Genomic DNA, 13,158 nt, shown 5'->3' with positions numbered 1-13,158 from the left:
GCAACCCACATGGGAATACAGTCATGTCCACGTTAAATAGATTATGAACTCTTACCGTGCAATGCTTACCGTGCAATGCGGGGACATTTGGGACTGCTGTACGTGGACGCATTTCATTTACTGAAAATGTTTGTCAGGTGCTCTCATCTCATTCACAACATAGACTTATTTAAATAAATGGTAAATGGTGCATTTATATATCGCATTTATCCAAGGCGTTTTACAATAAGTCACAGTCACACTTGTGTTTTTTTAATGTGTGCAGATGAAGAGCATTCTGATCTGGAGAGATTGGTAGGAACCGTGACGTACTGTATGACTCGGGGAGGGTTCTGCTCCAACCTCTCATTGACCCGTGTTACAGACCTCAAGAGCAAAACAAAAACAACTTTCTTCATGCCAGCATTTTACTTTCCTGGATCAAGACGAGACTCATTTAATGCACGCTTCACTCTCCTTAGTTTGCAGAAACTTCTGCACAACTTTGTTTTGAAGGTATTGACAATCAGTTTTAAAGATGTTTGTTTATATTCAGTAAATAGCTACTTTCCTTCTATGTCCGCTTTTCCTATAATCCTTTCTCTACCCCTCCCTTCCTTTCCTCTCAACCTATTTTTCCTCCCCTGTCCTCTCCTCTCCTAACATCTTTATTTACAAAGACAGCCCAGTCATTCCTTTCTGAACTACCAGTGCAGTTTGACTGCACCCGGGTCCTTTCCACAGTGATGTCATCCCCCAGTCGCCAGTAACTCAACCCCAGCCTCTGCATAACATACGAGGAAAACAGCAGAAAAGCTACACCTCTACAGAGGCAATAACTCTAGTCTGTCTAATAACAGATGGCTTCTACCGGCCTGTACAGAGTGTAATATTCTAGGCCGGTAGAATGAGTGTCATTTACCCCTTTGTTAACAAATCAAATATACAGCATGGAAATAGGAATTAACTGAAACTAACTGAGTGGAGAAACATAACAAATGCGTCTGATTCCATATAAAGTCAAAGATATAAGTCACAAGCATGATACAATCATAAGCAATTAACATCATATCATGCTTTGTTGCATGTTTACAAATACTGAGCATGGCCAATTGACCTCAATTTTGGATCAAGATGGCAAGAGAAAAAGATCTCAGCGACTATGAAAAAGGGTTAATTAATGAGGAACAGATGGCATTAGTGGGGTTATGTACTGAAAAACAGAGGAGAAACTCTTCTCAGGTGACTGAGAATGTCAATACAGCATGTGATCAAACTGTCTGCGAGAACAGTCGATCCATCAGCAACTACAAAGACAGTGATGTATAGTAGGGATGTAGGAGTGCATACACCCTTCATTACAAAGATGAATAAATACACATTTGAGAGTTCAGTGGTGTAAAAACCATAGGCGCTGGTCTACAGAGATGGAAAAAAGTGGTATGAGTCATCCTTCATACAGTATGCTCCACAAGTTTGCAAGTGTGGTGTGCACCAAGAGAACGGTACAGGCCTGAATACTTGACCCCTTCAGTGTGTTGGTGTGATGGCTCTGTTATGTTGTGGGGGGACAATTCTCTGGCATGGTTTGGGTACACTTGTCCCCTTGGGGGGAAGGGTCACTGCAAATCAATAAAAAGTTATTGTGAGTGATCTCCTTTATCCTATGAATAAACATTCCTTTGCTGATGGGAGTAGTCTCTTCTAGGGTGATAATGTCCCCATCTATAGGGTACGAGGAGTGGCTTGATAAGTATAACAATGATGTGAAATATAATGCTGTAGCTTTTCCAGTCACCAGAACTCAATCCAATTGAACTATGGGAGATTTTGGACTGACATGTTAGGCAGCTCTTTCCACCACCAATGAGGGGATATGTTTTGTTAGAATGGTGTTCCATCCCTCCAGTAGAGTTCCAGAGACGTGTACAACCTATGCCAAGGCACACTGAACCTGTTCTGGTGGCATGTGGTGGCCCAACACTTTACAAAGACACTTTATGGTGGTTTTTCCACTCATTTGTCACCTGTCTGTACATGTGGAAACGGGTATGCTTTCTCCATTAATGAAATTTGTCAGGTCTGTCAGGTGAGCGTATATTCCTCCTGATTTAACCCTTAGCAGGAGTCTATAGGCCTATAAAATGACTGTTTGTGCACCACAATAGTTTGGATGTGCTGCAAAGTAATAGTTTTCAGAAGATGAGAAGCTCTTTTCTTCACTCTGTCTGAAGCCATCAGGTCTAGCGCTGGACCTTGAGCTAATCCCACTGATGAATCACCACCTTCATTTTCTGCTCACCGGACCATCATCTGGTTAATTAGGGGTAATTGATGATGTCTGCTCAGATTAATAACCTGTAGGCATGTGTGCCTCCGGAGCAGGAAGAGCCAAACCTGGTGAAACCTTAGCCCACTCCTCTACTGTTTCTCTTTTCTGTCATCCACCCCCCCTCTCCGTTTCATTCTCGTTGGGTCCTGAAGGCTGGAGGTTGGATGGAATGTTGATTTTGGAGGCTGGAGTGAAAAAGAACACTCTGAGAAAGCAGATCCCCCCCCCCCTCCCCCTCCGTGCACGCACCGCGGCTGTCACGGGCCCAGACTACAGCCCGCTCTGTGTGTTTTTACTTCTTATTTGCTCAATCGCTCACCGGGTGCATTACGTGTATGAAGGCGCAACTGTGTCAGCAAACTGATCCGAGGCCAGTGTAGAGAGGGGCCTCGTGGGAGCTATTGGAGCCTGGAGGGCAAAGAGTCTGTGTTTTCATACTCCAGTACGGTCGCCTCTGGGGGCTACCAGACGTTCCTCAATGGAAAGACTAGAGTGGACTCGAGAAGTGTCTGGGATAGTGTGAGCCAAAGGAGGAATCCTCTGGAATGTCTTTATAAGGTGTGATGTTCAGCAGGTTGAACGCCATGGGCCTGGGTGCAGTTGAGCCTGACTGTTAAGGTGAAGCTCTCTGATCTACTGCTGTTCAAGCGATGTTGAACTTTTGGTAGAACCTTGGGTTGTACTGAGCTGCCTGGGCATGATGTCCATTATCTTTATCTGTGCTCCGTGATCGAGAAGCCGGAAGTAGATATTTGATTAACTCTCACTGCATAGTGAAACAATGAACAAAGCAGACTCTACCAATACAAAAATAGCCCCGGTGCTTAGTTTTGGGAAAGCAAAATGGCTGTATTCATTTTAAATCATCCTTGACAGAAGTTATCTAGTCGTACAGAAATCAATAGGTCCCCAATATCGCTGTAGCATGAATGAATGATGACCAGTAGGTGAAATAGGCAGAGTGGGGGAAGGCACCAGGACGGGTTTGTTATAATTAATGTATTTACAGAATCTGCTTTGTTTGCATTTTTATATGCTAGAAGTGTGTATTTTTAGACCAATTTGAGTGAAAGGAAGGATTATGGACAAGATTTGGTCTCATACAGTATTATGCCCAGATAGCTGTAGAACCGCAGGGCTCCTCCCTTGCTCAACATCACTTTAATGTCACAAGTCACTGTCTGACGCAAGGTTGATGTTGAGGGAAACTTTGGCCTCTGAACAAGAATGACACAGTGCCGTTTGCCCATATTAGCAAACACACCAGATAACCACAGTCTCTCTGACACATTTACTATGGGCTCAGATCTCTCTAAACTGGCCACACCGAGAGTTCATTTGCTCATTTGGGGGCCAGACCACGATTATCCTCCCTGAGGTCCACATGTAGTCACCCAAACAAGGTCCATCAGTTGGTGAAATGAACTACATGGCCCAAAGAAATTCAGCCGCACTCCAGTAATAATGGAAGTTCAATAAATAGACACTTTCCATTAGGGGAGCACTTGTTATAGACGACCTATTGTTGTTCTGCTGCACAGTGGAGCCAGGGGCTTTTCATAAGGCTATGGCCCATTAGGCCCTGCTGAAAGGGCGCTGGCTGCTGCGGGTGTGTAGAGGATGTGCCTCAAGCAGAGATGTTCCCTCTGCGTTGTGTTGTACAGCCTCCAAAACCTCCTGCCGCCCAGGGCCCAGCCCAGAACAACCCACCACCGCACCACAGGCACGCTTTACGTCCCCATAAACAACTTTTACCCGTTACATTTCACAGATACTCCGCTTTGACGCACTTTCACACAGTACATGTGGAAACACCGAAAATAAGTGAATCGCTTATAGCCTATATATAAAAAGCTCTATGAAAGAGTCAGACACCAAGTTCCTCACCATATAAATGCCAAATGTACTGTTGGACACAGAGAAAGTGAATGTAATCTCACTGAAGGATACAAGAAGAGAACTGCATATTTAGCATAGCAGCCAATTTGACGGTTGATTCCCTGGAAGGCATGAGACTCTGAACCCTCAAAACTGATTGGTTAAAAAGGAACAGAATAGTGTGCTGGAAGAGTCTGCGTGAGAAGTGATGTTAATGATGAATGTTTTGCCTTAATGTCAGAAGGAAACCAAAACAGACAGTAACCATTAAGACTATAAAAGTATGACTATGACCAGAAACCATTAAAGCTCAAGTGAGTCACCTGGGAACTGAATTAGCCGTGGATGCAATAGATCTGAGTTTTGATTCAGTGCCTTTATAAGACCAAAGTGTTTTTGATTGCCACTTGCATGGTACATACCGTAAGCCTATGCCCATGGGGTTAAAGACAACATCCCTATTTTGTAGTTGCCAGTTAGACTGGGCTGTAGATACTTATTTGAACAGCTCAAAGCTAGCAATTAGCCGTGGAAGAGGAGTCAGACTCAAGATCCCACAAGGACTGTGGTCGGCAGAGAATAGAGGGCAGAAGTTAGAAATCTCCTCGTCATGCCCGAGGAATCTCACAGAGATTATACTTTGCCTTAATGTTGTAGGGAAGGATGTTGTTCATCTGTGCTAAAAGACATGAAATGACAAGGAACTGGAAATAAAATTCACATGGCAGCATGCAATTAGTTTTTATTGACGAGATTAGCTGTTCTGAGATGGTCTTGGTTGCAGACACTATACAACACATTGATTTATACTTAGTTGCAAGCTGGTGTCGCTCACCAAAAATCGAACCCCTAGATTTACAAGCTCACAAAGCGTCTTTGTGAGCTTGTAGATCAGCTATCTTCGTTGCGTGACACTGTGCGCAACCAAGTGTAAATCAGGGGTATGCCCCCAACAAACTCCAAGGATGCAAGGATGTGCAGTAGATTGTGAATGCCCATTCACCGCTTCATCCCTCTTTGTCTCTAGTCTACTGTCTGGACACAGTGTGCCGATGCACTAATGAGTCCTGTAAATCCATGCACTTTGTGGGTAGTCCTGCAGTCAATATGTTGGAAGCGAAGTGATTTCCTTGTACGAACTTCCTACCCGACAATGTGTTTCTGATACTGATAGACACAAATCACAACTTTCAGAGCTTCTCCATTTAGCTCAAGCTTTCATTCAAAACAGATATAGTGGTATTATTACCATTCCATACTCTGTATTTTGTATTTTATATTTCTGCATCTTGTTGGCCAGTTCTCCCTGTGGGTGGCAGTTCACGCCCCTCATAAACTGGCCATCCAAGATGCTAGAAAGAATACAGCTGTGGACTGATGTCTTCGCCAACGTACTGTTATTAATAGAACGCAAAACAACCAAAGGTTCAAGGGGTTCTGTGACAAGAGTTTGCCTTGAATTTGATTTCCCCAGTGGAGCATAATAAACAGGCTTTACAGTTTGTTGGCTCCACAGCCATTCTCCATCCATTTCCTGCTTATAAAATCTGCGAGGTGATTTTTACAAAGCAGGATTTAAAATACAAAAGGTCTGATATGGTCAAAATGACCCCCCCCCCCCATAAGTCGAGATGATAGTTGTCTTTTGTGTTTGGACTGCGATGGCTGGGGGCCATGTTCTCCAAACAAATATTATTTACCAAAGCATATCTGGTGCATGCAGCCCAGACAGACCGTTGGAGTGTTTGACTGGTTCAACACCCTTGCCAGACCATGTCCCGGGTTGGGGTTGCTGGGAGTGTGTGGTTAGACTGGGGTTTGTGGGCCTTTGTCTAAACCCATGTTGTTCTCTTTAATTTCCTGTTGAGGTGACTCACAGATTTGATTTCCTGCCTATGAGAGTAAAATTATCTTGTCATCCTCAGTGTACCAACCAGGGAGAGAAACACCCCCCCCCCTCCCCCCACACACACCACCACACAGAGGGTTTTGTATGTGGTAAATATCATACTCGAAGGCATTGTTTATATAGTTGTATGTTGTATATAAACAATAGCTATTGTTGATGGATTACTCCGTTGATTTGTATTGATATAATAGAACCTACAACATACAATAATCTGCCATTTCCAATATGGACCTCAGTGAGACTAAAATATAATGACGGTGCAGTGTAGTGCATGATTATGTGTCCTGTACCAGTTCCATGGATTGGAAGTAGGTCACAGGGAAAAAAAGCGGTAGAGCAACAGGGACAGGGAGAGAGTTCCTGGATAAAGGAGGAGGAGAAATCATGTCTGCCGAACTGGGATAGGAGTATTTTGGGTCTGGGACCAATTTGAGATGTCTTCCACCCACTTCCTGTGCAGCATGGTCTCATATTTATCATGCCTCACCTCGACCACACCGGTCAGTTTGGATGCATCTTGTTCTTTACATGTGGCGTGTCAGACGCAAGGCACTCATCTGCAAGCTATCATTGCATTAATGTATGATAATGGAATTCACTGGACAAACACCAGATATGCAGCGTTCTCAGACTCATAAGAGCGTGTGTGCACACACACTCACTCGCACACTTTAATACATTTATTTCGGTTCACATTCTGTAAGTATTAGATAGTAGTCGATGAATAAATGGCGGAAAATCCAGGGCATGTATAGGGCATGTATATCTAGTAAGTGCCCATCTATGAATACATAAAACACTGCCTTCTTCAAATGTGGATGACTGCCAATTACAACAGATATGGAGCAGGATCTTGCCACTGCCTCGGTTTTTGACTTGGGCATTCCTCCCATCTTTAGACCCCCCTCACAACCTGTCTGTGGACATTACCAAGTATAAACACACGCAGTTTACTCTTGTACCCAAGCTGTAAAACCTCATCTTTGAGCATTTGCTACTTTAAAATCTTGGTATGGAATGCTTTTTCTAGTCCAAAGTACTCCCTACAGTACTTCCAAAATGGGGCTTGTTCTTGACACATGCAGACGCACGCACGCACGCACGCACGCACGTACGTGCACACGCCTGCACGCGCGCGCACACACACACACACACACACACACATACACATACACATACACATACACATACACATACACACAGGCACACAGGCACACATGCATTTTAATACTGGTTCAAATGAAATACATGACCAATTTCAAATAAACATGGAAAGGAAAGATGAAAGACTCTGTGTTATCCAGTGGATTCCTCACTAGGAATTTAGTGAATTTATACTGAATGAATGATACTGAATGAATGATGATTTTATATGATTGTTTTGACACTACCCTCGTAGTTCTCTGACAAGGTCTGTACTGTAAATATTACGGGTCTAACAGTTCATCGTACTAATTGATTTAATTCATTTTAATAAATATTTTCACTTTTTTTGCACGACATTGACAGAAACATTAACAACATTAAGTCAGTGAGAGGTTCTAAATGTCGGTTTCGATACATTTTCTGTTGATTGCCCAGCTGTAGTGGCCGCCCTCTCCAGCCAGGTATGTGAGCGTTCACCGATTCTGGCAGTAGTAATACATTCTTGACATCTTTCCATTTACTTGTGGATAGATGGATGAGTTTGACCCTAAAGTGCTTGACCTTGGTCCGCCTGGAGCACGAACAAGACCCCCCCCCCCCCCTCGACCCCAGGAGCACCATTCCTTTCTCCATTCCTCTGGGACACGTTCGGCGTTGGAGCCAGCACGTTCAAAGTCTTTGCGAGACTTTCAATTTGTCGGGTGCTGAAAAGACGGACCACCCTGGGGAGCCGTTGTTTCATAGAAATGAGGCAATTTTAAGGGGATTTTTTATTTGAAACTGGAGAGAATAATAAACAACAAAAATGGAACGTGTATTGAATGTGGGCGTGTGCAGGTTTACGTAAGTGTGGTTCTAAGCCCGGGGATTTAAATGACTTAATGTTCCTGATGTTGCTTCTTGCACAACATTGTTTGTTAATGGGATCTCATGCCAGCGAATTGTCCAGCATGCTCTGTTATTAAGGGCCCTTCTCTTCCCCGCTCTGCTGAGTTCATAAATATTTTTGTGCCGGGGTTATCATAACACGACCTTATGAAAAAGCCAAACAAAGCATTCCTTCTCCTTAGGAAGGTACCGGTATTCAGAATAGGAGTCTCCTACAACCTTCTCTCATTCGCTTTTTCATGTCCCCCCCCGCCCCACACACACACACCCACCCTCCCATCAAACAAAAATCTCATGCTTTTTACTCTTTTTCACTGCCTATGTTTCAAGAATCAAGAGGGGTTTGTTTCTCACTCACATACACAGGTACAAGCAGCGAAATGTTGGTGGGACATGCTCCGCAAGACTGTACAACGTCATCAATACAATATACACAATAATAATTGTCAGAATATTACAGTACTGTATGAAATAAAATAAAAGAAGAAAAGAGAAAAGAAGATAGCACTAACAGTGAATGTGCAATGGGGAATGTGCAGAATCGAGGGTATGATAGATTAAACATCAAATGTCAAAGTAATTATATGCCTATAGGCATCATATACTTCCTATGTACATCTGTGTTTTCCCCATTCCTCTCCACTTTCTCTTATTGCTTTTCCTATTTCTCCCTCTGTCCTGTCACCCCCCCTCTCCTCTCAGTCCAGCCTGCTCCCTAATTAGAGGAGTAAAAATAAGAGTGGAGTTACTAAGCTGGTGAAGCTTGGAGGCCAGAAGGGGAGAGAACCAGGTTAGCTTCCAGACGAGAACCTCACCGCTACGTTTGTCAGCACGTAGCCTTTAAGTGGGTCAGGAAACTAAAACCCAGTGGTAACCTAGCCCCCTGAAACAGCCCTCAGTGCAGGGGGGAGCTCCGGGGGCTCTGGGCCCTAACCCAGCCACAGGGTCAGGCATTACCTCCCTTACCACGCCACCCCCAAAAACCCAGACACCTCAGGGACTGTAGCGCTGAATTCATTAGCAGCCTGTTACGCTGGGTTGATCACCTGTGGGTTGGAACAGGGTTTTCACTGTGGTTTTCTTGACTCAGCCTTAACAGGATGGAACCTGGCACCGACTAGCTATTTATTTTTTTCATTCTCTTATTCAGCCTTGCAATTGGATAGGTCCAGATGGCCGCCTGCTGGATCTGATTGGCAGGCATTTATTTCAGGCTCTTTGTATTTTGGGGTGTGTCTCCAGGGATTCTTGCATAACTGACGTTTCTGTTCTATCAATACCCAGTGTGTACAAACATCGCTGCATCGCATTACGTAAGGATGTTCATTTTTGTAAGACATTGTTATGCTTGCTCATACACTCTGGGAATATTGTGCTAGACATAACTATTACAGATAGGCTTATTGTGTGCTGATGTGAATGTAGCTTAAGGGATTCTGATGATCTGATACAGCCTGTCAGTCAAATCTTTTTTCTCTGTTCACATACCCCATGATGAAGCATGCTGCAGTACTATTTCCCTCTCTCCACATCCATGGACACCTTCTCTAGGTCTTTCAACCTTTCATCCTGGTGTGAGTTTATAGTCCAAGTTCAGTGAGAATGAACCCTCAGTAGACTTTTTACATAACTCATACACTGATACAATCCAGCATAGGAATTAGGCCCTCAAGTCACAGACAATTAGAGTTGTTTCTTTACGCTCATGTTTTTGATTGAACTGAATGACTCCCTTGAACTTCATAACCTATGCCCTTCCTAGCCACCGATGTTTGCGTTGTCTCGACACATACTGCATTTGTTTTGTTTTTTTCCCCCGTTGATTTTAATGGGATGTTTGGCCTTGCCTTACATTGCTAAGGTTTATGAGGGGAAATATCAGAGAAACCCAAACTGTTAGTTAACCCTGGCTGCAGCCAGTAATTACACTTGCCGTTGGAGAGCGTACATGATGGTTACTGACTCAGATTTAGGAAGCAAAATGCTGGTTTGGATTTAATCCCAAACAAAATATCCTCTCCTTTGCTTTGATTCTGCAGACAATAATAACATTGTTGCACTGCTGGTATGGCTTTTCCCTTTTGTATTGACTTGATTGCATGCGTTGACTTCATGTGGTTTGGTTTTTGTCACTTGCGAGAATCGGAAGTCCCTTTTCGCACGAAAGAGCATCTGAATTGTTTCAAAAAGAGGCTGGCGTGCATCTGTGCTTCCCCTTCGGGATCAAACCAATTCTTCAATGGTTTCTTCAATGCCTGGCCTTCGACAGAGACTTCGTCAAAACCTTCATTCACCACCTAGTCATCGTGGCAACGCCTGAAATATTAGGCTGGGAGATTGTAACAAACACAGCAGACACAGCTGACAGTCTATAAATATACTGCAGGCCTCACAGCATTCAATCCGTGGTTCCTTTCTCAGGAAGCGTTTGACAGAATGACTTGCATGGGTCACTGTTCTTCTCTAATGGAGCCTGACCCAGCCAATGGCAGACTGCAATGAGTCAGAGACAGGAGTGCATATGTTCCATGAACGGACACGCACGCACGCACACACACACACACACACACACACACACACACACACACACACACACACACACACACACACACACACACACACACACACACACACATTGGTACTACTGAAAATAGCACTACCCTATATCTACAGTATTAGTTCACAACGTGTTGCAGCGTGACGCAATTGTGAGCTTGTAGATCGAGTATTATCAGTACTAGAGATTCACACCTACGTCGCACCACAGATCCGAGGTCAGTAGGTGAATGGCTGACCACGGACAGATGGGAGCAAACCTCTGCAATCACACCTCACGTACGTCTACCCGATGTCAGCCAACCACAACATCCTCCATCCCCACACACATCTTCACCCACTGCCATTCATCCTGGTTTTTAACTCCTCCGCCCTCTATCCATCCTGCTCTGTCATCCATCCATCCTTCCATCCATCCATCCATCCATCCATCCATCCATCCATCCATCCATCCATCCATCCATCCATCCATCCATCCATCCATCCATCCTTCCATCCATCCATCCATCCATCTGTCCCACCTGACCTCCCCTCATCCTCACAACCCATCTGTCACAGCCAGGTCCACCATTGTACAGTCTGTATATCTTGGCACATGGGCTCGTTGTGAGAATAGCACAGCTCAGGGGTTAAATAAACCCTGCGACGTGGCACTCTCTCTCTCTCTCTCTCTCTCTATATATATATATATATATATATATATATATATATACACGTGTATATATATATATATATATATATATATATATATATATATATATATATATATATATATATATATATATATATATATATATATGTATTTATATATAAATCTGTCTCTCTCTGTCTGTCTGTCTGTCTGTCTGTCTGTCTGTCTCTCTCTCTCTCTCTCTCTCTCTCTCTCTCTCTCTCTCTCTCTCTCTCTCTCTCTCTCTCTCTCTCTCTCTCTCTCTCTCTCTCTCTCTCTCTCTCTCTCTCTCTCTCTCTCTCTCTCTCTCTCTCTCTCTCTCTCTCTCTGTCTCTCTTGGTCCAGCCCCTGCTAACCTTTATCTACTGCAGTGTAGGCTTCCATATGTCGGAGCTGTCAAGAGGGGGTATAGGAACGAGAACCAGCCCAAGACCTCCTCCTCTTCCCCTTAATGGATTCACTATGTGCTGGTTCTCCTTACGCTTTGCTTTGGCATCGATCAGAGGTGCAGAAAATGGAATCAAAGCATGTATGAGTGTTAATGGGGCAGCTGGGAGGCTGGGTATCCATCCCCCCCACCTCCCGGGTAATACCCACCCTCCACCCCTCACACACACAACGCACGCACGCACGGATGCGCGCGCGCGCACACACACACACACACACACACACACACACACACACACACACACACACACACACACACACACACACACACACACACACACACACACACACACACACACACACACCTTTCTTGACTGAAGAAGGCAACAAGAAACCATTCACATGGCAGCACATATTGCTGACATATGTCTTAGTATCGTACTGAATAAATCTTTTTGTATCCAGGCAGCCAAACCCCCCCACCCCCCATGACATAATCTAGATGCACTCCCCGTCATCAAAGTCAATTGCATTATCTGTCTGCTTTGAAGTCCCGCTGTTGGTTTCAGCTCTAATGGCTGCCATGGCTTGTATGCCGATCTGAGAGATGATCGCGGTGATGTTACATTTTTTCCAGATTTTCCAGTGGTTTGTTTGATGATAAAAAGCATGACAGTCACTCATGAACCTCAAAAGTCAAAAGACGTTGCATTTCTTGCCCGGGCTGTTTCTTGTCTGCTTTTGAAGATCAGCAGTTTAGAGACTTTAAGGACGACAGCATCATAGCCGATAAAACCCCTTGGCTGCCTGCCCTGTATGGCCCGAACAATAGGGCTCAGATATCCTCACGTCCGGAACCTGCCTTATCTGTCTAGCTTACAGACTTCTGTAGGCCTGCATCCTCTGGGGAACTCGTCCTGATTGCTCTAATTACAAAATGAACTCTGTCACTTGTCACTTGTGATGCCCAAGAGCCCCCGGCTCTTGAAAATGTGAGAGGGAATGTGAGCTGAGAGACACAGACAAGGACTCATCAGTCTTGTTGTTGAAAGACATTTCACACCCCACATACAGTCAGTCCACCGTCCCATCCGGAGCCTTCCCTGGGCCGGGCCGGGCCCTGCTCCATGCCCACTCTCTCTCCCTCACACATCTGTAAGAGCTTAGAGCTCAGTGGGCCGGATCAGAGAGAAGACAGAGCTGGGCTTTGTCAGGCATCAGCTACTCTGCCAAGACGTGGTCCTATAACTGGATTAGAGGCTGTCAGAGGGCACCAGAAGCAGGATTGAGTTCTCCCCTTGACCCAGCGGCTCCATGTCTGTCTGCTGGGGGCAGCAGACACGCAGGGCGCTGGTCTGGAGAGAGCACCGGGGGACTTGGATGCTATTCTCCAGTCGAAAAGGGTTTTTCTCT

Source organism: Gymnoscopelus microlampas (genome assembly GCF_963454915.1).
Source record: "Gymnoscopelus microlampas genome assembly, chromosome: 18".
NCBI lineage: Eukaryota > Metazoa > Chordata > Actinopteri > Myctophiformes > Myctophidae > Gymnoscopelus > Gymnoscopelus microlampas.
The sequence above is the reverse complement of the archived record's forward strand: the minus strand, read 5'-3'. Positions refer to the sequence as shown.